The 27,591-nt window shown below is 51.6% G+C and overlaps 1 protein-coding gene and 1 pseudogene across 1 annotated transcript in view; one reads left to right on the top strand and one right to left on the bottom strand.

The window, feature by feature from the left end:
• Nucleotides 1-27,591, bottom strand: part of LOC130026599 (polypeptide N-acetylgalactosaminyltransferase 12-like) — a 308,882-nt gene that overhangs the window by 45,827 nt on the left and 235,464 nt on the right. The window lies entirely within an intron of this gene.
• LOC130026674 (uncharacterized) lies at nt 6,784-6,939 on the top strand (annotated as a pseudogene).

The raw sequence follows: 27,591 nt of genomic DNA, 5'->3' as shown, positions 1-27,591 counted from the left end.
AGAAGGGTAAACATCCGGACGTGACCCCTAGATGACCCCTCGAAGGGTCAACAGGGGGAAGGTGTGATGGGGCCACTTCTCCCTCAGCATCCTTGAGAGAGGGTCCCCCGAGGGGCGGGGCCACGAGCCTTTTTTATAGGCAGGGAAGGGGCGTGGCCTCGGGGCTGCAACCCCATTGGCCAGGGAGAAATCTAGAGCTCCCAGGGTTAACCTCACAATGAAGGCTGCACCAGCCTCTGCCCTGGTGGGCCTGACGGGCCTCCCCAACCCCACCCGGACCCTCGGGCACTGCCCCCTACCGACGATGGTGGCTTGGAACTCTGTGGGCCTCACGGTGGGCCAGGAGCACTGACCCTTTCGGTCTCCCGTAGCTCAGTCCACGACTTTCTCATTCCCAGAGATCACGTCCCCCCATGCCCAGGCTGGGCTGCAGCTGCCAGGATTCGCCCCTGAGCACCCCTAGGTCTGGCCTGGCTGCTTCTGTGGGAGCCCAGCGAGCCTGGCAGAGGGGCTGTCCTGGTCGCTGTCCCAACTGCCCCTCACTCCCTGCCCCTCTCCTTTGTCTCCTTGGAGCCCCTGCCCCCCTGCCCTGCCCCTCTCCTCTCCTGAAGCCGGCAGAATTCTTGCTCCCGCCATATCCGGTGTCCACGTTCTCTCTGCCCTTCTGTCTCTGCTTCCTCCCAGACTGGCAGCAGCCAGTTTGTGGGGCCTTTGAGCCCCCAGACCCAGTCAGTCCCTGACCAACTCCCCCTGTTGCTCAGAAACTTCCCTTTCTGAGTCCTGGAGGGCTCTTAATGACCCCATAGAACCTCCCCACCCCAGCTCTGCCCCTTTCTCTGAGACTCAGTCCATCCTACTGGGAGCTGGACACCAGACTTGGCCTTGGGGAACCTTGATGCTTCTCTGGTGTTGATCCCGTCCTGCTCTGGAAATCCCTCTCAGTACACACACTTCCAACTAGGGCCACTCACCCTGGCCACGCTGCCCTCACGAGTCCTGCAGCCTGAGAGGAACCCCAACTCCCCCATATCGCCCGTGCCCACTATGGCATCCACGAATGCAACTGTCCTCCCTGCCCTGAGCACATTCATGCCCCAGTGGTCTCCGTCTGTCTCCTGTAGCTCTGACATCTCCCCCTCTCACTTTCGCTGTGCTGAGAATCAAATTTATCTCTGATGGTGGGGCACAGGGTCACTGTGGGCTTGTGCTGTCTGGGGTGCCTGTGGGCAGTGAAGGGTTCCACACTGGGGTGAGGCTCTGGGCAGAGAAAGTCCATCCAGTCCTTGAGAGGTTTGGGAAATACCAGGAGGTTTGCAGGTCCTTTACCTGAGACATGATCTGGCCACTAGGGGGCCTGGCACCCACGAAGCATTGGGGGCAAGGTGGGGGCTCTTCCCGGTGGGCACTACAGAGGAGGTGTAGACGGAACAGGCACCATGGGCATGGGAATGGCATGTCAGGTTCTGATCCATGGGGAGACCCCCACAGGACAGCTCATGCTTCATCAAGAAGCATGAGCCGTTCCCTGGCAGGACCCACCCACCCAATGCCACACACCCACACAGGCTGGGATGCATCCATTTGTAGAAACAATCTTGGAAACAGGACAGTGGCTGTCAGGGAGACTGATTCAGCCCTCTCCCCTCTCTCTCCTCTGCCACCAATTCATGATCGCCTAAACTGTCCCAGGTAGTGCCTAGAACTCAGTTGCTGACTGTTCCAGCCTCCATCCTTTTCAGGACTTCCTTTCCCAGAATAGAAAAAGTGCACTGGAGGAAGGGGAGCTCTCGGCTCAGACTTTTGCTTGGCCTGTAGCCCATGAACCGAAGGTTTGAGTGTTGCCTCGTTTTCCCTGGGCCAGGACGGGTAGATAGTTGTACCCAAGTGCCGTTTTGAAAATCGGATGCTCTGAATGAGTGTTTCCTCTAAGCACTGAGATCCTTCCAAGTACTGCTTCATTGACCCTCATGGCCTGTGTACATACCTGAGAGGTTTGGGGTTTGTGGGGATCTCTATTTGCTCCAGCCTTTGTGATCAGGAGACCCTGTGGTGCCAGGGAACGTTCTTGACCTCATGCATCCCAAGCCTGTACTGAGTCTCCTGAGACTTCTCTCTGGCCGCCTGGACAGAATTTTTACTCAAAAAGTGGAAAATGCCCTGGACCGTGCAAGGACAGCCCACAAACCGGAAATATCTCCACATTTAGGTAGGAAAGCGGGGGTGAGCAGGCATTCTCCACTCCTCTCTCCTGGGGTATAGTCTAAGGTGGAGGGTGGGGAGGTGGTCATTTCTTATTGCTACTCTTTGGACTATTTCTATGGGCGTGAGTATTTCTGCTCCTGGGACTCCTTACTGTGTAGTGTTGGAGGACATGTCTCCTATCTGAGCTCTGTTCTCTGTTGTGGGACATTTCTCCCCCCAGAGCTCTTGTGTCTAGTATTGGAAAACAATTTTCCCCAAAATCCCTAGTGTTTTTTTCTGGAGGACATTTCAGCTTTGCTCATACCTGGTGCCGAGTTATTGTGAACATTTCTGTCCCTGGATCCCTGCTGTCTATTGTTACGGGAAACCTCTGCACCCCATGTTACTGGTGCCTACTGCTTAGGGCCTTTATTTGCCTCCCAGACCACTAGGGTCTATTAGTAGGGGACATTTCTGCCCCCCACATCCCCGGTACCCAATGTTGGGGGAGATTTCCGCCTCCAGATGCACAGTCTTCCCCACACCACCAGCTTGTCCTTCTTGACTGTTACCACCTCCAGCTCCTCGGGCTTTATGATCTCCACTGTGTTTGCCTCCACTTCAGTGCCCTTAGATTGACTAAAACTGGATAGACTGAGGGGCAGCCCCAGGCTCTCAGCCAACCAAGGGAGGTGGAGGGCTCAGGGGCAGAGTCAGCCTGGTTCCGACCCCCGCCCCGGGTATCCTGCCTCCTGACCCTCATTGGGGGCTTCTCCCTCCTAAGGACACTGACATTCACAATTTCAGGACACCTTTGTGTCAAAGCAGCAGCCAAATCCTGGCCTGAGTCAGGCCACTGTGGACTGTCCAAGTGGACTGTCACTGCTCAGGCAGAGTCACAAGTGGAGGGCCAGTACTGTCACCCCCTTCCCCTCCCTCACCCCTTCCACCTAACAGGGAAATCTCTCTTATGCCCTCTAAGAATTTGAGGAATTCTTCCTTAGGGCACTGGGAAAAGGTCGGCCCTGTCTGCTTGCAGCACTTTTCTTTGGGTGTTGGCCCCACACCCAGACATGCTCAGGCTTTACTCCTGACTTAGCTCAGGGACCATACCTAGTGGAACTAGGGGTGCCCATTGATCCAACGTCAGCAGTGTGCAAGAAGATCACTTTATCTGCTGGACTAATGCCCTGCTGCAAGCAGTACTTTTCTTTCAGCTGCTTCCCACCTAACTCTCCTTCCTGTAGAGTTGGGCTCCCTTAAAGATGCCTCACTCCCCCTTCTGTACGGCACAGTGCCCAGGGAGACAGCCCCATGGAACCCGAGGCTTCCACTCCCGAGCACTTTCAGACTTTTCAAGAATGGGCCCCAGGGATATTGCTGGGGTGAAGGTGCTTGCCTTGATGCGGCCCAGCCCTGTTCAAGTCCTGATACTAGGATCTCCATAGCCCTGCTGAAGAGGAGAGGGGACCTCTGCCCACATTTCCCACAGGCTAACTTCAGACTGGCTACCCCGGAGAGCAGGAGCTGCCATGAGGCACAGGGTCTGGGAAAGACGAAGACAGGCACGGAAATCACCCGGGATGGCCCAGAGGTGATCTGTCACTCTGTTCAACTTAGAAACCAGGGAAAATCTCCCAAATTTTCCTACGTTATTGATATGCTCCAGATCCTTCTCTGCACCAAGAAACCTTGGTCATTTCTTGTTCCATACTCTCCTGTCAGCTGCTTGCTAATACCCCGACGCCCATCAGATCTGCTGTAAAACTGATCTCTCGCTTGTGCGGTGTTCAGACTTTGGAACTATTCATTCCAATAGCACTATTATCTCATCATGTTCTCCCACTTGCCAAAATGTGCCTTTTTTTCCTTTATGGGTCACACCCATCGATGCACAGGTGTTACTCCTGGCTCATGCACTCAGGAATTACTCCTGGTGGTACTCAGGAAACCATATGGGATTCTGGGAATCAAATCCAGGTCAGTCGTATGCAAGGTAAACACCCTACTCACTGTGCTATCACTCCAGTCCCAGCTTCTTGGTTTTTAGTTAGCTTTAGGCAGAAATTTTGGCAAAGTACGTATGTGTTCATAGTAGTTCAAAACTCAAAGTTATATTAGTGCTGCAATTCTCATTTGTGAAACAACAAAACTCACTACCAAGCAGCGGATAAAGCAAGACAAGACTAAAAGGAAAAAGAGCAACACCCAAGCAGTGGCACCTGGTGCACTGGAGGAGTTGGCAGAGAGCATGGCAGCTGGATGGCACTGCCACTCATCCAGTAGAGACAGCACTACCCCAGTGGAGTGGTTAAGGCTAGGCCCCAGCACCTCCAGTGGAGACAGCACTACCCCAGTGGAGTGGTTAAGGCCAGACCACAGCACCTCCAGTGGAGACAGCACTACCCCAATGGAGTGGTTAAGGCCAGACCCAAGCACCTCCAGTGTGCCCTTGGTCTAGAGGAGGTGCGAACTGGCAGGGCAGACAAGGGGCGGGGAGTAAGAGGGGAGCCAGAGCAGGAGCAGGGGTCAGGGGTGGAGGATGCGGAGGGGCAGAAGGCAGGCCCCAGATCATTGGTCCAGAGGGCCATGACATGCTGCAGGAGAGAACAAAGTGCCAATATGACACCAGGCAAGTTGTGACCCTCTATGAATGGGAGTGGCAGACATTCAAAGTTGGGTAGCTTCCAGAAATGTCTACTGACATCAGGACAACTTGGACAGTCTGACAGAGTCACAGGGAGTCCCCAGGCAGGCAGGGAAGGCAGGGTAACTTGGTACCTACACTCCCAAGAAAAGCCTCGTGGAAACAGTGGGCCCCATGACCCCCAAGACAGGGCAACATAGGAAGCAGAGCTCGTTGAATGTACCGGAGGTGCAGCCCTTCCCTGCTTTTCTTGGACACGAGAATCCATGGTCTCAGCAGATGCTGGGGTTTCCATATGGAAAACAAGGTTCTCTCTGTTCCTCACTTTAGTATCTTATTGGCATTAGATCTCCAGACAGAGCTAGAAGCGCAAATAAATGTCCACTTTGACACTGTGTATTCCCACTTTGGAAAATACCCTCTCCAGGCGCTCTCTAATGGCAGTATCATGCCCCTCTGCTGGTAAACTCATGCTAAGAGTGAGCCTCCAGAGACAGCGACAATGTCAGGTAGACCGTGAGGTGTGGCTAGGGATCGGGAAAGATACTGCGCAGGTCTGGGAGGCAGGAATAGTGGTGGGATGCAGCTCAACTGGTAGCAACCCATTGGCCTCAGTTGAGAAGTCATGACCTGCGCGGAGTCAGTGTGGTCGGTCCTGCTGGTCACCTTGTGGTGCCCAGTCCTTCCACTCTCTTGAGTCTGTTTTCCTCTAGTGCCCAATGATTGACTGGCCTGAACCTCAAAAGATATGCTTCCCCCTTTACAAATTGTTCCAGGAAGCAGACCCGTTTGCCTTTGGGCCAAAGGATCCAGAGACAGGAGGAAACCTCAGTCACTGTGTACCCGTTGCCCAAGGATTCAAAAACTCGGCCACCTTCTTCAGGAAGACCCTGGCTCTGGACTTAAGAAAATCCTCGTTGTAGCCCTGGAATGGACCATCCTGCAGTCTGTAGATGATAAGTTCCTAGTGTCAGAAGCCTAAGAGGACTGAAAGAGAGCCTCAGAGGCTCTGCTCCAGCTCTTGGTTGAGGCTGGGCACCAGACCTCCTGGAAGAATGAGCATTTAGAAGTGAAAAAAAGAAAAACAAATAACATAAAAAAATCAGCAGTAGGGTTCCGGAGGCATAGAGGTTGATCCTCTTAGTGCCTGAGAAAGGGCACCAGGCTCTAGGTGCCCTGACCCAGGGTAGGGCCATTGGCAGAGGTCTGGGCATACCTGTCTCTGAGGCAGGGGGCTCAGATCTCTCGCTGTGCCACAGAGGTAAACAAACTATCTACCTCCAGGTCCCCATTCAGGGGTGACAGTGATGACTAACAAAGGGCCCCAGTGGCTACCAATTGCCCAGATGGCACAGTCCCTGGGATTATGATGTGAAAACCCACATCTAACTTTTGCGACTCTAGATTTTGATGTGAAAACCCACTCTAACTTTCGCGACCCCAGCCTTTCTGCTTATCAGATGGGACCCCATCCTCTGACTTGCAAGAAGCAGTGAACTAAATCTCTTGCTCAGAACCACTGAACAGTTCAGGAGCAGTTTCCAACCTGAGAGGCATCCGGATAAAGACCATAAGAATGAAGCCCTGAATCCTTCTGGAAAGACTGGGTAGGGGCGGGTGCGCTCGGGGAGGGATAGGGACAAGCACGAAACATGGTGAGACCCCACGATCTCTTAATTTTCATATTAAAAGGTAAAGGTAAAAGGTAAAGGCACTCCCATTGATCGTCGATTTGCTCAAGCGGGCCCAGTAACGTCTCCATTGGAGACTTTGTTGTTACTGTGTCTGGCATATCAAATACGTCACGGGGAGCTTGCCAGGCTCTGCCCTGCGGGCGAGTCACTCTCGGTAGCTTGCCGGGCTCTCCCAGAGGGGTGGAGGAATCGAACTCAGGTCGGCCATGTTGGCCGCTTGTAAGGCGACCGCCCTACCACTGTGCTATCACTCCATCCCGCGGAGATTCTCGGCCTTTTGGTTAAGATCAAGTGTAGTATCTGTTCATATTAAAAACTGAAATTTATTTATTTGGATTTATTTTTTAATTGGGTTATTATTTTATGTTTTGAGTTTGCTCCTGCACATATGGATGTGCTGGAGGCTGTGTACCTTTTTTTTTAATCCAAGAATTTTCTTTTTATTATTTTTTTATTAGTGAAACCCCATGAGGTACAATTGTAGACTTATAAATTTTTGTGCTTGGGTTTCAGTCACACAATGTTCAAGTACCCATTCCTGTACCAGCACCCATCCTGCAACACCACGGGTCCCAGCATCCCTCCTACCCCCCCAACCCCCTTTCCCACCCTGCCTCTTTGGCAGTGCATTCCCCCTTGTTCTCTCTCTCCCCATTTGGGTGCTGTGGTTTGCAATAGAGGCACTGAGTGGTAGTCATGTTTGGTCTATAGTCTACTTTCAGTATGCATCTCCCACCCTGGGAGGATCCTCCCAGCACCGTTGATTTGGTGCCCTCTTCTCTAGCTGAGCTTCCTTGGAGACTGTGTAACTTCTTTACTTGCAGAGTACGAGTCTCAATGTTGTTCTGTTTGGGTCATCTCGCCACTCCTAGTACGCAGCATCCCTGCCATGGGGGCACGTCTGCAATTGCTTTGTGTAGCCCCATAGCTTCATAGCCCCATAGCCCCATTCCTCAATGGGAAGGGGCAGAGGAGGGGAGAAGGGAGGGGGCAGGAAGGAGGAGGGGGAGAGGAGAAGGGCGGGAAGGAAGAGGGAAGAAAGACAATGTTGCGGTAAATGAATATGATTTTGACAGGGTAGGTAAAAGACGGAATTACAGGTGAGTAAGAATTCTGTTGAACCATTTCTAAATCTTGGGGGGAACACATCACTTTCAGGCAGGTCACTTTGTGCCCTGGGATGGGTGTCTGCAGCCTCCTTACCTCACGGGCATCACAGTCTGTCTGATCTTCTGCCAACACAATTTGTCTTTGACGGGTTGTTGGCTCAGGTCTGTCTTGGATCTGGGTGTGATTTCCACCTCTAGGTGAAAGGGAGGATGGGGTGTGCATGGGGTGTCTTTAGGAAGGACACTGCCTTCTGGTTCTCACAGAACACTTGGGGTTCCAAGGCGGGTGTAGCCCGTAGGATGGCGGGGATCAAACCCAGATCAGCCACGTGCAAAGCAACAACCTACCACTGTACTATCACTCCAGCCCTTGAATTTCTTCTTTGACGAAGTTTCTGTTCATTATTCCTCTCTGCATTTGTTTGATGGGGTTGGGAGATATTTTTTTGGTAAAGTTCTACCAATGTGCTCTATAACTTGGATATTAGCCTTTCATCAGCTAGGTATTGGGTAAATAATTTTTCCCATTCTGTGGGCTATCTTAGTAGCTTAGTAGCCATTGCTTTTTTCTTTAAAAAAAACGCATTAGAACTGCTTTGTCACCTCTTGATAGATCAATCAGACTCAAGCTTAGCAAGGACATACTTCATTTGAGGGAAACAATGGAAGAAAGGGACTTAGTAGATATATACAGGACACTTCATCCACAAAAAGCTGAATACACATTCTTCTCAAGCGTACATGGAACATTCTCCAAGATAGACCACATGCTGAGCCACAAAACATGCCTCCATAAAATTAAGAAGGTAGAGATTGTATCAACAATCTTCTCAGACCATAATGCGCTGAAATTAGAAGTAAATCACACACAAAAACAGAAAACTAAATCAAACACATGGAAATTAAACAATGCACTATTGAACAACGAGTGGATTAGACAGGAAATCAAAGAGGAAATCAAAAGATTCCTAGAAACGAATGAAAATGAGAACACGAGTTACCAAAACTTATGGGACACAGCAAAGGCTGTGTTAAAAGAAAAGTTTATAGCTCTACAAGCATTCCTCAGGAAGGAGGAGCGAGCACACATAAGTAACCTAACCTCACAGCTTAAGAGCTTGGAGAAGGACCAAAAAAGGGAGCACAACCCGAACAGGAGAAAGGAAATAATAAAACTCAGAGCAGAGATTAACGAGATAGAAACACAAAAAACAATCCGAAAGATCAATGAAACCAAAAGCTGGTTCTTTGAGAAAATTTACAAGATCGATAAGCCTCTAGCAAAACTCACAAAGAAAGGGAGAGAGAAAACCCTAATAAACCGAATCAGAAATGAAAAGGGGGTCATTACAACAGAAACCACAGAAATTCAGAGGATCCTCAGGGAGTACTTTGAGAAACTGTATGCCACAGAACATCAAAACCTCGAGGAAATGGATAAATTCCTAGACTCCTACAGACTCCCAAGGCTGAACCAAGAAGACCTGGAATACCTGAACAGACCTATCACCATCAAGGAAATTGAAATGGTAATAAAAAGTCTCCCCAAGCACAAAAGTCCTGGCCCGGATGGATTCACTAGGGAATTCTTCCATATCTTTAAAGAGGACTTACTCCCAATGCTCTTTAAGCTTTTCTACGAAATTGGAATATCAAAAACACTTCCGAACAGTTTCTACGAAGCAAATATCACACTGATACCAAAAGCAGACAGAGATACCACAAAGAAAGAGAATTACAGGCCGATATCCCTGATGAACACAGATGCAAAGATCCTCAACAAACTACTAGCAAATAGAATCCAACTACTCATCAAAAAGATCATACACCATGACCAAGTAGGATTCATCCCAGGGATGCAAGGATGGTTTAACATTCGGAAATCAATCAACATAATCCACCATATCAACAAAAGAAAAGATAAAAAGCATATGATCATATCAATAGATGCAGAGAAAGCATTTGATAAGATCCAGCACCCCTTTATGATGAAAACCCTAGCCAAAATGGGTATAGAGGGGACTTTCCTCAACATAATTAAAGACATCTACCACAAGCCTACAGCAAGCATCATCCTCAATGGGGAAAAACTGAGAGCCTTCCCTCTAAGATCAGGGACGAGACAGGGATGCCCACTCTCTCCACTGCTGTTCAATATAGTACTGGAAGTACTTGCAATAGCGATTAGGCAGGAAAAAGATATTAAGGGCATTCAGGTAGGAAAGGAAGAAATCAAGCTCTCACTATTCGCAGATTATATGATACTCTACTTAGAGAACCCAATAACCTCCACCAAAAAACTCCTAGAAACAATAGACCTGTATAGTAAAGTTGCAGGTTATAAAATCAATACCCAAAAGTCCATGGCTTTCCTATACGCAAACAGTGAGAGAGAAGAAAGCAACATGAAAAAAACAATCCCGTTCACAATTGTGCCCCAGAAAATCAAGTACCTAGGAATCAGCTTAACTAAGGAAGTAAAGGAACTGTACAAAGAAAACTACAAAACGCTACTTCAGGAAATAAAAGAGGACATGAGGAAATGGAAAGATATCCCCTGCTCATGGGTCGGGAGACTTAACATTGTCAAAATGGCAATACTACCGAAAGCATTGTATAAAATCAATGCAATCTCTATAAGGATACCCATGACATTCTTCAAACAAATGGAGCAAACACTCCTGAAATTTATATGGAACAATAAGCCCCCACGAATAGCTAAAGCAATTCTTGGGAAAAAGAAAATGGGAGGAATCAACCTCCCTAACTTCAAACTGTACTACAAAGCAGTAATAATTAAAACAGCATGGTACTGGAACAAAGGCAGAACTGCAGACCAATGGAACAGGGTTGAATACACTGACATCTCCCCTCAATCATATGATCATCTAATCTTTGATAAAGGTGCAAGTAATGTGAAGTGGAGTAAGGAAAGCCTGTTTAATAAATTGTGTTGGCATCACTGGACGGCTACATGCAAAAAAAAATAGGCTCAGAACTCTGCCTAACACCATGTACAAAAGTAAGATCAAAATGGATTAAAGACCTCAACATCAGACCAGAAACCATAAGGTGCATTGAAGATAAAGTTGGCAAAACCCTCCATGACATTGAAGCTAATGGTATCTTTAAAGATGCCACGCCACTGGCCGAGCAAGTGAAAACAGAGATAGATAAATGGGACTATCTTAAACTAAGAAGCTTCTGCACCTCCAAAGAAACAGTGACCAAAATACAAAGACAGTCTACAGAATGGGAAAGGATATTCACCGAATACACATCTGACAAGGGGTTGATATCCAGGATATACAAAATACTGGTTAAACTCCACAAGAAGAAAACATTCAACCCCATCCAAAAATGGGGCAATGAAATGAACAGAAACTTTCTCAAAGAAGAAATCCGACTGGCAAAAACACATGAGAAAATGCTCTACATCATTAATCATCAGGGAGATGCAGATCAAAACCACAATGAGATACCATCTCACACCTCAGAGACTGGCCCACATTCAAAAGAACAAAAGCAACCGATGCTGGCATGGATGTGGCGAGAAAGGGACACTCCTTCACTGTTGGTGGGAATGTCCACTGGTTCAGCCCTTCTGGAAAACAGTATGGATGATTCTCAAAAAATTAGAAACTGAGCTCCCATTTGACCCAGCAATATCACTCCTGGGAATATATCCCAGAGAGGCAAAAATTTATCGTTGAAGTGACATCTGCACTTGTTTGTTCATTGCAGCACTCTTTACAATAGCCAGAAACTGGAAGAAACCTGAATGCCCACGAACAGATGACTGGTTAAAGAAACTTTGGTACATCTACACAATGGAGTACTATGTAGCTGTTAGAAAAGATGAAGTCATGAAATTTACATACAAGTGGTACAATATGGAAAGTATCATGCTAAGCGAAATGAGTCAGAAAGAGAGGGATAGACATAGAAAGATTGCATTCATCTGGGGGATATAAAGTAACAAAGTATGAGATTAATACCCAAGAATAGCTGAGATCAGCACCAGGAGCGTTACTCCATAACTTAGAGGCCAGCCGGGTATCCTAGAGGAAAGGGCTATTCAGATAGAGAAGGGAGCACCAAATAAAGGATGTTTGGAGGATCCTCCCAGGAGGGGAGATGCATGTCGAAAGTAGACTATGGACTGAACATGTTTGCCACTCAATGCCTCTTTTGCAGACCACAACACCCAAAAGGAGAGAGAGAACACAGGGGATTGCCCTGCCACAGAGACGGGGGGATGGGGGGATGGGGGTGGGAGGGATACTATCCATGGTGGTGGAAAATGGGCACTGGTGGAGGGATGGGTATCTGATCATTGTATAATTGAAACCAAAGCACAAAAAATTGTAAATCTACAACTTTAAAAAAAATAAAATAAAATAAAGGGAAAAAAAAAAAAAAAAAAAAAAAAAAAAGAAAAGATGAAGTCATGAAATTTACATACAAGTGGTACAACATAGAAAGTATCATGCTAAGCGAAATGAGTCAGAAAGAGAGGGATATACATAGAAAGATTGCATTCATCTGGGGGATATAAAGTAACAAAATAGGAGATTAATACCCAAGAATAGGTGAGATCAGCACCAGGAGGATTACTCCATAGCTTAGTGGCCAGCCGGGCATTCTAGAGGAAAGGGCAGCTCAGACAGAGAAAGGAACACCAAATAAAGGGTGTTTGGAGGACCCTCCCAGGAGGGGAGATGCATGTCGAAAGTGGACTATGGACTGAACATGTTTGCCACTCAATGCCTCTTTTGCAGACCACAACACCCAAAAGGAGAGAGAGAACACAGGGGATTGCCCTGCCACAGAGGCAGGGGGGCATGGGGGATGGGGGTGGGGGGATATTATCCATGTTGGTGGAAAATTGGCACTGGTGGAGGGATGGGTATCTGATCATTGTATAATCTAACCCCGCACAAAAAATTGTAAATCTACAACTGTACCTCATGGTGTTTCACTAATAAAAAAAAATTAAAAAAAAAAGAATCCCAGGTTAACCATTGCTGATGCTAGGGGACAACATGATTTCCAGGCAGGTCATTTGGGGCCCTGGGCCGGGTGTCTGCGGGTTCCTTATCTCCTGGGCATCACAGTCTGATTGATCTTCTGGGACACAGGTTTTCTTTGTATTGGCTCACATTGCCCTTTGATCTAGGTGTGATTTCCATCTCTGGGTAACAGGGAGGATGGGGTGTGCATGAGGTTGTCTTTAGGAAGTCCCTTCTGACTGTCACAGGACACTTGGGGTTCCAAGGAAGGTGTGGCTGTCCGTTGGTTCCCGAGCAGGATGTTGGGGGTTGAGAGAACACTGAGGAGGGAGACCAAGGTTAGGAGGGGCAGTCACAGGGGTCTCCGAGCAGGTGTCATGCTTACCATGGCCTCTTGGGTGATCTGTTTGCATGCCAGACTCAGGGTTTTTACTTTTTGTTCCTTTGACTCGGTGCTCCCTTCCTCTTCCTTCACCATTGCACCAGCCTCCTTATCTCATGGGCAGCACAGTCTGATCTTCCTCAGTCTTCATGGTCTATTTCCCATGATTGACATCCTGGTTCTGTTGGGCTGTGGAGCAGCCCTGTGGTCTTAGCCAACCAAGGGGAGGTGAAGTGGCATGGGGCAGGGCCCACCTGGCTCCACCTCCCCCGTAGCCCTGCCTCCTGACCCCCGTAGGTGGCTTCTCCCTCCTGGGACCCTGCTACTCACCCTTTTCAGGGTCTCTGCCATTTCAGGGGTGGAGAACTGCCGCTTCCAGTTCTCCTGCAGGGCTGACTGAGCAACCCCTGAAGGTGAAGAGAGTAGGTGAGGAGCAGGAGGAGCCGGCTGCCGCCTTCCTGCCCAGAGCCCACGGCCCTTCTCACCCGCGTCCCCATCAGCCCACGCCTTGTTGTCTCTAAATCTTCCTTTTCTTCATCTTTCTTGTGAGGCAGCTGCTCCTTCCCAGAGCCCAGGTGCTGTTGGACGGTGGCCCAGTGCTGCAGGAAGGAGCTGTCGCTGCAGGTGCACTGCGCCTGCACCTGTGACAACCCTGGGAGTGCCTGTCGCCCAATCCCTGCCAGGAGAGGCAGGCTCAGACTCCCAGGCCCAGGCAGGCAGCACCTGGTGCAACCAGCCCTGATGTTCTTGCTCCCGGGGCCTAAGACATGGGGCCTCCCCGGGCAACTAGCCCTTGTCTCTTTCCCTGCTGCCACCCACATCCTCAGAACCATTTGGAGCAGGATGAGTCAGTCAACATCACTGGGAGGCCTCCTGCCCTGTCCTTCCCCTCTCCCCCATAATCCAAGTAGGTCTCTTGTCCTCCCAGGGGAAATTCTGGACAGGAAAGTCCAGACCCAAACATCAGAAGCCTCTCACGCCAAGAAAGGCTTCGGGCGGAGGGTAGCAGGCTTTCCAGAAGGGCCGTGCCCCAGTCTCAACAATCTGCCCCAGAGCTCAGCCAGCTGCTGGAGGGCTCATGGGGTGGGCAAAGGGCGTGGGAACGGTTCCCGACTCATGTTCCATTCCGTCTAAGATGCAGCTCTGAACCTAGCCCTGCTCACCCCACACCACAGCCCCCTCCGGGGATGCTGCCCCTGCTCCTGTAGACTCAGGTCAGTGTCCTCGTACCTCAGACGAACCTGCATCTTGCCTGGATCTGGTGGAAACTTCCTGACCTCCATTGTAGCTGTTCTTTCATATTCCGTAGCCCAGATGGAAGAGCTGGGGGCACCACGGGGCTAATGCACCTGAGAGAGGGTAGGCAGTCAAGGCCCCCAGAGCCTTCACCCCACCACCAACTTCCTGGGCCCCCATCCTCGGACTTGGGGTTCCTCCTGCTCATCTTGGGGGGCTGCTCATCTCTCACAGCCTTCTGCTGCTTTGGGTTCCTCACAAAATCAATTCTTTTCTTGTTTGGAACCATTTGTGCCCGCCTGGCACTGCTGGAAGGGGGCACCAGGACAGGGCAGAAAGGAGGGTTCCAGACCCGGGCCCTACTTTTCTCTTCACGTTCATGCTCATGACATTCTGGAGGAGTGGATCCCCACCTGCTGCCCCACGCAGGGGGACACCGAGGTGCAGAGGGTCAGGGAGACTCGCCCAGTTCCTGCTCCCAGCCTGTCTCCCCTTTCACAATGCCCCGTTCACAGGGCCTCTCCCTGGACACTCTAAGCCACCCCTCTGCCTTGCCCGCCCTCTACGTCACAGACTTGAAAGCTCTGATCCCGTGACTCCAGCCCCCACACTCACTCATCCAATCATACATGAAGCTCTGCAATGTGGGCTTCCATATTTTTAAAAATAGGTTTTATGTTGTTTTAATTCCTGTCTCCAGCTTGTTTCTCTGAGACTGGCCTGTTGAAATGGTAGGACAGCTGGAGAGTGGTTTAGGCATTCAGGGACCCTGCTTTGATTTCCCAGCACCACAAGGGAAGCCCTGAGCTCTTGCCGGGCCTCACTCCTGAGTACGGAGCCAGGAAAAGCTCCTGAGCACAGGAGCTCTGGCTCAACGCCCTGCCCCCCAATAAAAGAACACCATGGGATTGGACACGTTGGGTGGGCATGGCCATGGCACCATGCCCCCTGCACAATCCCTAAATCTGGAGGTGGGGCACATTTGGGGGGGGGACGTGTTCCCGCAAGGAACCTCCTGGAAGGAATACCTCACTCTTTCCTTCCACCTATCAGTTTGAACATCCACCTGCTTCTTAGAATTGTCTGTCTCAGCCTGCGCCTGTCTCGACTATTGTTGAGCTCAGAGAATTGGGTCTCTCGCATCCCTCACTTCACACAGGGGTGCCTCTGGTATCCCCATCTCTCCCTCTCCCACACCTCATGTTTCTCAATTCTTCTTTTGCACGCAGCTTTTCAGCAGCCTGGGGGTCGCTGCCATGTTGCCCTGTTGGGTCTGTGAACTAGAGGGTAGGCGAGGAGGCCGTTACATGGTGGAAGGCAGAGTCAGGCCACAGGGAGTTCCCCCCTACCCCCCCAAAAAAGTTATTAGGGCTGAATCATTAGAAATCATTAGGACTGGGATTTGAGTTGGCCCAGTTTTCATTTCTGCATCCCCTCTCCACACATTCCAGGTTTCTAGTAGCAGAAGATATTTGTCCCCCTAATCCTTGGGATCCAGTAGTGGGGGACACCTCTGTTCCTCTGATCTCTGGGTTCTAGTGGTGGGGGACATTTCTGTCCCCCACAACTCAAGTCTAGTGGTGTGGGATAATTCTGTCCCCCTAATCCATGGGGTCTGGTGATGGGGAGTTTCTGCCTCCCTGATCTCTTGTGTCTTTAGGTGGCGGTCATTTCTGCCCACCTAATAATACCTTGTGTCTTTAGGGGATCTGCCCCCCCCCACCCTGGTGTCTAGTACTGAGTGCAGTGGGGGGTTGGGTGGAAGGAGAAGGGAGGAGGGAAGAGGGTGGGAAGGAGCAGGTCGGGAAGGACGGATGGGGCTGAATTAGTTGGATTCAGAGAGGGTAGAGTTCATGTGTGCAGCAAAATAAGGGGATTAATGGTGAATAAGGTTGTCAGGTGAACTTGTGCTTACGAGCTGGATTTGTGTGATTTGTAGTCGGGTCTCTCTGGGTCCCGGGTCAAGGGTCTGTGGCCTCCTGTTCCTCAGACAGAAATAGAGTCTCTTGGGATCCTCACACACTCTACTGTCCCCGCAAGCCTAGATATGGACCGCAGCCTCCAGCTCCAAAGTCTTCTCACACTCCTCCAGCCGGTATCCTCGTACGTAGCCTCCAGCTAAACAGACTTCAGGGTCTCACAAACCTCCACTATGTTCGAAGGCCGAAGGGCTCCTCCTCCATGCTTCTGGCACAGGACGTACTTTGGAAGCATGTGTCCAAGGTCTCAGACAACCAAGGGAGGTCAACAGGCCTCACCAAGAGGAAGCTCTGCTTCCTCTGCAGCCCCGCCTCCTGACCTCCATGGGGGTTGGGGGTTGTCTCCCACGTGAGGAACCTGTCACTCACTTTTCTTGGGGTATCCTTATGATTCCAGAGGGCCTGGAGCTGCTTTTCTCCTGTTATGTCTGACTGAGGAACCCTTGAAGGTGAAGGTACTAGGTGAGCCAGCAGGGTGGGAGCCGGCTGCCCCCTTTGTGTCTGGGAGCCTGTGACCCCTATCTCACTTGGGTCTCCCTTGGCCCCCTGAAGGCTGCCTCCAGCAGGGCCTGCTGCCTTGTTAGCACCTGCTGCAGCTGGTTCATGAACTGCTTCTGCTAAAGCACCAGCTTGTGCAGCTGCTCCACCTTGGAACACAGGTGATTGCTGGCATCCAGGTGCTCTTGGATTGCAGTTTGTGATGCTCTAGGTAGCAGCAGAAGCTAAGCAATAAGGCCGTGGGCATTGCACCGTCTCGTCCTGCACCTGCATCTGTGTGTAGGACTTTGGCTGTGAGGACAGGCAGGAGGGCCAACCAGATCCCAGCCAGAAGATGCAGGGCTCCGACACCCCCCCCCCACACAGACCCCCATGGGGTCTTTCTCCCAGGGCCTAAGAGATAGGGCCACCCTCTGCCTTGAGCCCTTAATCCTACCTGGCACCCTCCCCTCTACGAGAACCCTCTCTGTATAGTAAGGGCCAGTTCACACCCCTCTACCCCGCAGTGGGTGGCGTCCTGCCCTGTCCTTCCTCCCCTCACCCAAGGTGGGCTCTTGGCCTCACAGTGGGTCTTTCACAGCTCCTCCTGTCATTTCTCCTTATTCACCTTGAGGCTGGAGGGGCATGGGGAGGGGAGTGCTGGGCAGGTGCCAGCCCTGACTGCCGGCAGCTCAGGAGAAGTATTGGCATCTCAGGACAGTTTCCAATCCCCCAAATCCCACCAGACCTCCACCTTGTTTTTCAAAGGTTTTGGTGACACACTTATAACACTATGGATATTTTACCTGTCATGTCATGGTTACCCAGGCCTGACCATTGTGAAGATGTGAAACCAGGCCAGTTTAGTGAACCCAAGTGGCCTCGGGCCTTCTTCTTCTGTAGGAGTGTCCTGGCAGGCAGGAGTTAATCCCATCCCTATTCAGGGTTGGAAGACCTCCCGATCTTCAGGACCTGCCTGGACACTCAGACCAGGGCCCAGGCTGTGGTCAGTCACTCCATATCTGCAGATCCCTGGTTGTCCATAGCAGAGACCATTCCCAGTTCTTCTGTCAGCAAAACTGCCTGAAATAACAATTCTATTTCTGTCCGAAGTTGAAATCCTTGAGTGTTAAAAGTAGATAAAGGGATATTCCTGATACCCTTTCAGTATCTGTATTGTAAACTGCAAAAAGGGAGACAGATAGAGAGAAGAAAAGTGTCTTACCATAGACGAGGGCCTGGGTTTGCTGGGTGGGGGAGGGTGTTGAAGGGAGGGAAACTGAGGACACTGGTGCTGCGAAATGTGCACTGGTGGAGGGATGGGTGTTGGAAAAAAGGATGAATGAAATCTAATTATGAACAGCTTTGTAAAGGTCTAGCCACAGTGATTTTATGAAAATACATTTTAAAAAAATGAATGGCTTATATTTGAAGTTTTCAAAGGACATGTGTAGTACATTATCTGCGGTAAAATCCGGAGTTTAACTGAGACTTTGGGATCATTTCAGGAGCAGGGACTTTGGGAGCCAGATTTGAGTTTAGAGACAGTCCATGGTGAGCAGAGCAGTGGTTCAAACGTGTCCTGCTTTGAGGATCATTCAACATGTCATTACCTAATTTCTGTTTTTAGATGATATTGTCTTTAGGTTAAAGAGGAACTTTGTAGGGGTACAATAAATCACAAACTAATATCACTTGCTTTAAATGTGGAAATGGAAAAACTTAAAGTTGTGAGAACAATGAAAAAGAAGCAGGTGGACCTCAAACTGATATATGGAAATGAAGAGCAAGTCACGCCTGCCAGGAGGTGAATTTTGACCTGTGGGGTACGTGCCCCCCACAAATGTGCTGTGCCAGCAGAGACAGCGGTGGGTGCAGGAAGTGCAGGTGGTGCCCTGGCCATGACTGCCTCCACGTGTCCACTCCCGTGGTGTTCTATTATTGGTAGCTGGGCACGGCGCTGGGCCACAGGCAGCAGTACTCAGGTGCTTTTCCTGGCTCTGTGCTCAGGAGTGAGGCCTGACCCTGCTCGGAACTCCGTCTGTGCAGCTGGGGATTCAAAGCAGGACCCTCGGGTCTCAGACCCCGCCCCAGCTGTCCTACCATTCACACCATGCCCTGCTCCATGTTTGGGACAGACCAACAAGCTGAAAGAGAAGAATTTTACAAACATACATATATATATTTTAAAACATAATATATATATATTTTGCTTTTTGGGTCACACCCGGCGGTGCACAGGGCTAATTCTTGGCTCATGCCCTCAGGAATTACTCCTGGTGGTGCTCGGGGTACCATATGGGATGCTGGGGATCGAACCCGGGTTGGCTGCGTGCAAGTCAAACACCCTCCCTGCTGTGCTATCACTCCAGACCCATATATTTTTAAAAAATCAGAATGTGGGGCTGGAGCGATAGCACAGCGGGTAGGACATATGCCTTGCATGTGGCCGACCCGGGTTCGATTCCCAGCATCCCATATGGTCCCCTGAGCACTGCCAGGAATAATTTCTGAGTGCATGAGCCAGGAGTAATCTCTGTGCCTCAACCGGGTGTGACCCAAAAAGAAAAAAACAAAACAAAACAAAAAAAACAGAATGCTTCACGGGAGAGCCTCATACTTGTTTGGGTTAGTGAGTTTGGGGGTTGGGGTCATGGGATCATGGATTCAAGTCTGATAGATATGGGGAGGGGCAAGGCAGAAAGGGGTGGCTTAGAGTATCCAGGGAAGCGCCCTGTGAATGAGGCATGGGGAAATATGAAGAGACAGGCCAGGAGCAGCAGCTGAGAGAACCTCACCCACCCTCTGCACCTCAGGGTCCCCCTATGTGGGGCAGCTGGAGAGATCGGGGTCGGCTGTCCACTCCCCAGAATGTTATGAGCACAGAAATGCAGAGAGCTCTAGGGGCAGGACATAGAACGCTTGTTTCTAGTTGTCCCTAGTATCCCTTCCAGCACTGCCAGGAGGGCTCCAATGGGTCCAAACCAGGAAAGAATCCACTTTGTAAGGGGCCCGGAGCAGCAGAGGGCGGTGAGGAATGAGCTGACCCCGAGAAGAGCAGGAGGAACCAAGAGTCGGGGCTGTGGACCATGAAGTTTGGGTGGGGCTGAGGGTCTGGGGTCCTTGACTGTCTGCTCCCTCTCAGGTGCACCGACCCTGGGGCACCCACAACTCAGCCACCTGAGGTCCTGCTTATGACAAGCCCCCAAGTCCATTTGGGGGCCAAGAGGTTCCAGGAACAACGGGTAGGGAAGAACTGCAGATGCGAGTGGGGACTGAGGGGACTGAGCTGGGGAGACAGGAGCTGGGGGCAGCGCCTCCTGCAGGCTGAGGACTGAAGTGTGGCCTGATTCGGGCGAGGCTCGATCTGTGTCTCAGCAACAGTGGGCAATATTTCCCGCATCTTCACTGCGAGCCCACGAACAGCTGCCGAACGCCAAGAGTTTTGTGAGAGGGTACAGGGGTCTGCTGGCCATCAGCTCCCCTCCACACAAGGCTCTTCTTGGGGCATGACATTGCAGCCTTCTGGGCTGTGACTTTCCTGGTCTGTGAAATGGGCTGGTAAGGTCAAGAGCCCGCGTTGAGTTCTTGGGAGGTAGGACAGGCCAGGATGCCAGCCACTGAAGGGTTGTGGGGGTGCGGACTGGCACACACTGCACAGAGAGGGGTCCTGGAGGTGGGAGGCTGTGGGGTAGGATAAGGGATGTAGGCAGGGAGAGATCCCATGTCTAGGCAGGTGCTGTCTAGGCATTGGACCCGGGAGTAAGAAACTGAGCCCTGCATCTCCTGGCTGGCATCTGGACGGTCCTCGCGCCTGTCCTCACTGCCAATGTCCTGCCCCCAGGTGCAGGACGATACAATGCAGCAGACAACTGCAATCCAACAGGATGTGCATGCCCACCGTCACCTGGGTTCCAAGGCTGAGCAGCTGCACCAGGCGGTTCTGCAGGAGAAGCTGCTCCTGGTCCAGCTGCTGCAGCAGCTGTCAACGGAGCAGGCCCAGGTAGAGGCAGTCAGTGGAGAGGGCGGGGAGACCCAGGGGTAAGAGGGGCACCGGAACAGGGAGTCCCGCAGCCTCCCTGCCTCCTCCCCTAGTACCTTCACCTACAGGGGCCCTAGGTCCGGGACTTCCTGTCTCAGGCCCTGCTGAATTCACACAGGAGCCCTGGAAAACCGTGAGGGTTGGGGTTCCTAGGAGGGAGAAACCAGGTTTGGGAGTCAGGGGGTGGGGCTGCCTGGGAGGCGGGGCCAGGCGGGCCCCACCCCTGGTCACTGCACCCTCCGCGGTTGGCTGAGACCCAGCGGCCGCCTGACAACCCATCAAGAGGGAAAACACACTGGGGTGGAGAGGGAAATGCTGGAGGTGTGTGAGACCACGAAGACTGCAGCTGGAGGCGATGGTGAAGGAGGGGAAAAGCCGACCCTGAAGTCAGTGAAGGAAAAATTTAAAACTCGGAGGGGTTCAGGTGAGCCAGACCCAGGTCTCATCCCAGGGCCCTTCCCCAGCCCATCTGGCCGGGCCCTCCTTGTCACAGAGACCCTGGCCTCATGGCCCCCTGCCCCTGGGCGGGGCCTGTCTTGCTTCTTCTCTGGCCCCGCCCCCAGCAGCACCTCCCCCACCCAGGAAGGTGCACCCCACCCAGCTGCAGCTCCTGCTGCATTTCTTCCGAGTTTTCATGCACTGCCCCATGCTCTCGAGGCCAGGGGTCTCTGGATGTGCCCAGCTCACTGGAACACATCAATGTCTGCATTGTATGCGCTGTTCCGCAGAGGGGCCAGCAAGCACCCCAGCCCCTCACTGGGCAGCCTCCGTGCCTCCCTCCCCAACCCCTCCCCCCCACCTCCCATTGTCCAAATAGGGCTCACAGGCTCACATGGGACCTTCCACCGGCCTCACCAGCCCATTTCCCCAGCAGGCTGGAAAATCCAGCCTTAGAGGGGTGGAATGGCTTTACCCTTGGAATTCAGCCCTACCCCCCCGCCCTACCCCCCCCCCCCGCCCCCGCAGTCGCAGATCTGCCAGTTTTGCTTTTTCTCCACGTTTCTCCACCGGACCCTTCAGGCTTGGGATAAAAAACCCCACCGAAGGGGTTTGGGAGGGCTGGGGAGGACGCTCAGTTCAGAGAATTCCTGAGCCTCAACCCCAGCTGGCAAGCAAAAAGTGGGCTCTGACATTCACTAACTCGACCAAGTCCTCCCTTCAGAGGAAGAGAGGTGACCAGTGTGGAGGCATGGAAGAGGCGTGTCTAGGGGAGAGCATGCCCCAGGGTTCCTTCCCGCTCAGAAGAGGCTTCCAGGGTTCCCCCTTCACATTCTCTACCAACCCTTTTTCCAAAGGACCGCCCCCCCAGATGGGGGCTATGTTGGCAGCATGGCCTCAGGGCACCCTACTGTCTTTTTTTTTTCCTCCATGTTGCTCTTCTTCAGAATGAATGATTTTGTTGTTGTTGTAGTTGTTGTCTCCAAATGAATGATTTATTTTGTTGCTGTTAATTTTTTTTAAATTTCTGGGGCACACTCAGCAGTGCTCAGTGGTTGCTCCTGCCTCTGAACTCCGGGATCTATCTCCCTTGGAGGGCTCAGGAGACTAGTTGAGGTGTCAGGGTGCATTGGGAGTGTGAGCATCAGGTGTGTGAGGCGTGCACAGGAGGAAGAGTGAACAGGCAGCCCCTTGAGCAAGGCACAGGTGGCAGGGCAGAGCTAAGGGCTGGGAGCTGAGGCTAAACCGAGAACCTTCTCGTTCTTGCAGTGGTCAGTGTGGCCATGACCGCTGGCCCCATGTGCTCTCCAGGCCTTCCACTCACTGGGTCTGCTACCCTCCTCCTGCCCAACGCTTTACCTGCCTGGACCGCAAAGATGTGTTTTTCTGTTTGTAAACTGCACCAGGAAGGAACCAAGCCCTGTTTGCCTTGAAATGGGCATATCTAGAGACAGGCAGGGAAGCTTGGTCACTGTGGACCGTTTTCTTTCCAGGTGCAAGAATTCAGCTCCCTTGTTCAGGGAGGTCCTGGCTATGGACTCAGAAAGATTCCCTGGGCAGCCCTATAGTGTCCTGTCCTGCAGTGCATTGAGGATGCAGTCCTGGCAGCAGAAACCCAAGGGCCTGATGCACGTCTCTACTCCTACTCTTGGAAGAAAGCACATTTAGAAATAAGGACTCACCAGTGTACCCCCCAAAAATCCCCCTCTTCCCACAACAACCAAACAGCACTGAATTCAGCCTCAAAAATGGACTCCACAGAAAGAAAGGGACAGACATAGAAAGATTGCATTCATCTGGGGAACATAAAGTAACAGAATAGGAGACTAACACCCAAGAATAGCTGAGATAGGTACCAGGAGGTTTAGGTGCCAGCCACACACGTTAGGGGAAAAGGCAGCGCAGATAGAGAAGGGAGCACCAAATAAAGGGTGTTGGGAGGATCCTCCCAGGATGGGAGATGCATGCTGAAAGTAGACTATAGACCGAACATGATTGCCACTCAATGCCTCTTTTGCAAACCACAGCACCCAAAAGGAGAGAGAGACCAAGAGGGAATGCCCTGCCACAGAGGCAGGGTGGGATGGGGGAGATGGGGGGTGGGAGGGATACTGGGATCAGTGGTGGTGGAGAATGGGCACTGGTGGAGGGATGGGTACTCGATCGTTGTATATCTGAAACCCAAGCACAAAAATGTGTAAGTCTACAACTGTACCTCATGGTGTTTCACTAATAAAAATTAAAAAAAATTAATTCCACAACAACAACCAAAAAAAAAAAAACAAAATTGGACTCCGGGGAAGAGGAAGGAGTTGAACCTCTTTGTTCCTGAGACAGGGCCCCAGGCTCCAGGAATCCTGACAGAGACACTTGGGCTCCTGGCACAGACTGGGGACAAAGATCTCTCTCTGAGGCCTGTGAATGGTCATTGTGCCTCTGACCTCCAGCTGCTGCTGTCCTGCTGGTCAGGCTGAAAACAATTCACCCCAAGCTTCCCCATTCAGCGGTGACAGCAATGAGTTTCAGTGGGCATGAGCGGCTACCAAATGCCTGGATGGCGCAATATCGTGGACTGTTATACAAAACCCCATCAAACTTTTGCAGCTGGACAGATCATGCACGCTGCCACCTTTCTGCCCTGAGAAGAGTCCGCACCCCCTCCCACCGTGTCTTTCAGGAAGTGCAGGATGACATCTATGACTGTCCATGGGCAGTCTCCTGTGACTGTGGAGGCTCAGGCACAAAATTTCCAAAAGTGGGCTAGTGTTGAGTCAGGACTGGAAGAAAGAAGCCCTTCACGCACCCCCTCCCCTGCCTCAGGAACGGACTGAGGTCCCTGCACCCTCACGGCTCTTACAGTCGCGGGTGTCATGCGACTTATGTTAAGACTCACCACACTTATGTGAAGAAGGAACAGGGGCTCTGGGGAGTGTTGGCAGACCTGCTTGGTATCCCGCTGAACAGTCAGCTTTGCTTTGGCCGTGTCCCAGGAGCTGCCTATCAACACAGGGCAGGAGTATGAAGATCCCACACGGGCCTCACTGGGTCTCTGCTGTTTCCTAGCCTGGGACTAGTTCTCTGTCACACCTACAGTGTGGGGTCCCTGCCAGACAGACTCTGGAATTGATCTCCGTATGTAGAGTCGAGGGTATTGATAGGTCTAGGATATTGACTCCCAAGTTCCAGGTAAGGCCCATATGTTTCCTTTGGCTTTTGACATGTGGCTCAGTGAGGACATTGGGAATTTTGGGGTGTGAAGCTGTGTGGACATGAGGGTCCAGACCAGACTGCCAGTGAAATGCTAGTTTTTCTCTCCTTTATGGCCTTGGTATGCTTTTGGCTCATGGCAATGTCTTGTTTGTTGAGACCCCTACACAGACACTGCTCGATGCTGGTGTCATGGTTCGGTCCTGATCTCATCCTGGACATTCATCTTACTAACTTAAGCTTCAGTTTCCCAATGATTGTCCTTGATTCCTCACAGTCACAGTCCTCCCGTTGTTCATCGATTTGCTCGAGCGGGCCCAGTAACGTCTCCATCGTGAGACTTATTGTTACTGTATTTGGCATGTTGAATACATCACGGGTAGCTTGCCAGGCTTTGCTATGTGGGCGAGATACTCTCGGTAGCTGGCCGGCCTCTCCGAGAGGGGCGGAGGAATCGAAATCAGGTCGGCCATGTTGGCTGCGTGCAAGGCAAACGCCCTACCGCTGTGCTATGGCTCCAGCCCCCTTGATTCCTAACAACCCCAAACGTGCATCATGTGGAGGGCTTTGGATGGACCTGGGACAGGTGCCAGGCGACCCTGAGTTGGACAAGGGAAGGCCTAAGGGCCCACATGTAATGTGGTACAGAGCACAGCATGGGACAGACTTTGACCAAAACAATGGTCAAGGACCCGTTGGGGCTGGTGAGCAAAATGAAACTGACCCAGGATTGGGGTCTGGGGTAGGAGGAGATGACATGTGCCCAGGAAAAGCCAACAGATCTGACCAATGCCTGACTTTACAGGAGCCATTGAACTCAATTTGAAGTGACAGATTAAAGGAATCTGTGATTCTCTTGCTGAGCGTATGCAAGATGACAGGCCACATTGATGAGAAACAAATTTCACCATTGCTGTAAACGTTTAACAACAAGGAGGTGAAGAAACAGAAACATATGCATCAGCAACTTGTCACCGTGTCCAACTGTAGAACCGTGGGTCTTCTGGCAGGGAGAGCTGGAGGCTGGACACCAGACCTTAGTCTCAGGCCTTAGTCATCCAGATCCTTAGTCTTCTCACACGGCACCAGCCTGTCCTTCATGACCATCATCTCGAGTTCCATAGAGGTCATGGTCTCACAAACCTCCACTATGTTCACCTCCAACTCCGTGTTCTTCGACACTGGATTGACTATGGCGCACTCCAGGGTCTCAGCCGAGCAAGGAAGGTGGAGGCATCTCAGGGGTCCCGCCTGGCTCCACCTCCCATATAGCCCCACCTCCAGATCCCCATCAGGCACTTCTCCCTCCTGGAGACCCACCACACCACTCACCCTCTTCAGGGTACCCTTGGAATTCCAGCAAGGCCTGGGGCTCCGTTGCTCCTGATTTCAGGACTGAGAATCCCCTAAAGATGAAGGCACCAGGTGAGTAGGCAGGTCTAGGGCCTGATGCGCCTTCCTGTCCCTGAGCCCCTGCCCACCCCCTCACCTGGGTTTCCCTCAGCTCCCTGAAGGTGGCCTCCAGCAGGGCCTGCTGCTTGGTTAGCACCTGCTGCAGGTGGTCCATGAGCGGCTTGTGCCTCAGGACCTTCTCGACCTTGGAGTCCAGGTGAGTGGGATATCCAGGTGTGGGGTTGCAGCTGTGTGCTGCTTTTGATACCAGCAGAAGAATTCCAGGCTGCAGGCACTGCACCTTCTGGTCTTGCATGCACATCTCTGTCATGAGACAGGGCCGAAGGCTGTCCAGATCCCACCACAACATTCAGGGCCCAGACACTCACACACAGGCCCAAGGAAAACAGCACATGGGGTAACCTGTCCCCTGTACATTCCCTGGGGGTCTTTCTCCAAAGGCCTAAGAGATGGGGACTACCCCTACCTCGACCCAGCAGCCTCCCCGCTACTAGGACCCTCTCTGTGCAGTGAGGGCCAATCCCAAAACCCCTCTAGCCTCTTCTAGATTTTGATATATTATAGTGGGTGGCATCCTGGCTTGTCCTTCCTCCCACCACCCCTGGCAGGCTCCTACCCTCACAGTGGGTCTCCCCTGGCACCTTGTGCCATTTCTCCATATCCACCTTGTCCTGATTCACTCCCCTTGCAGCCGATCCGGAGCCGGCTCTGCAGTAGCACCTGCTCCTCCTCCTGCTCATTCTCAGAGACGACACTGGTCAGAGGCCACATCCTACTGCGGGAGGCCGAGATCCTAGTCCTGTTGCTGCCGCGGACACTCACCTGTTTGTCCTGCAGTCCCACCTGTGGGCGCAAGGCTGGGAGTGAGGACAGGCAGCCAGGGCATCCTACTCTTGGTCCAGGGATGTGGAGTTCAAGCATCGACTCCCAGGCCCAAGGCTGGCAGTGCCTGGGCAATCTGTCCCCTGCACAGGCCCCCATGGTCTTGCTCCAGGGGCCTAAGAGATGAGACCTCCCTTGACTGGGGACCCTGTCTCCTGTCCTGTGCTCAGAGATCACCCCTAATGGTGCTCAAGGATCCATACGAGGTGCCAGGAATCAGCTCATGATAGAAGTATGCAAGCAGACACCTCACCACCTGTTCTAGCTTTTGATATATTACATTTCCTTGTTTTTTTGCTTCTTTGGTTTTGGAACCACAGGAGGGATTAGTCCGAGCCATGCTCAAGGGACTCTATGGGACGCCAGAGATTGAAGTCAGATAACCCAAGTGCCCTTCCTGCTCTACTATCTCCTGGCCTCTTTTATCTTTTTCAAAATAAAAATTTTAACTTTCCGTTGATTTTTCTACACTGCATCCCGAAAGGAATACCAGTTTACAATGGTGCGTGTGAAATTCCCAAATGCTCCAGTGAGTCCCACTGCAATCAGAACCACCCCTCTAACTGTCCCCCGCTCTCTTTTTGCTATACTTGGACATTTTTGGAGGGACATACCCAGTGTTGCTCAGGCCTCACTCCTGGCTCTGTACTCAGGGACGACTCCTGGTGGGGTTTCAGGGATCATATGGGGTGCCCGGGTTCACATCTGAATTGGCTGGTCCACAAGGCAAATGCCCTTCCCTCTGGATCACCCCTCCAATCCTGCAAGATAGTTTTCTTGAAAAATACTTACTCAGAAAGATGTGAAGGGAGGACGTGTTCAAAAGAGCATGTGGGCTGAAAGAGCTGACCACTCCCCCTAACTTTTAAAGGCCAGTAACTGCCTGTACCTG

The sequence above is a fragment of the Sorex fumeus genome, unplaced genomic scaffold (genome assembly GCF_029834395.1).
Source record: "Sorex fumeus unplaced genomic scaffold, SorFum_2.1 ptg000034l, whole genome shotgun sequence".
Taxonomy (NCBI): Eukaryota; Metazoa; Chordata; class Mammalia; order Eulipotyphla; family Soricidae; genus Sorex; species Sorex fumeus.
The sequence above is the reverse complement of the archived record's forward strand: the minus strand, read 5'-3'. Positions and strand labels throughout refer to the sequence as shown.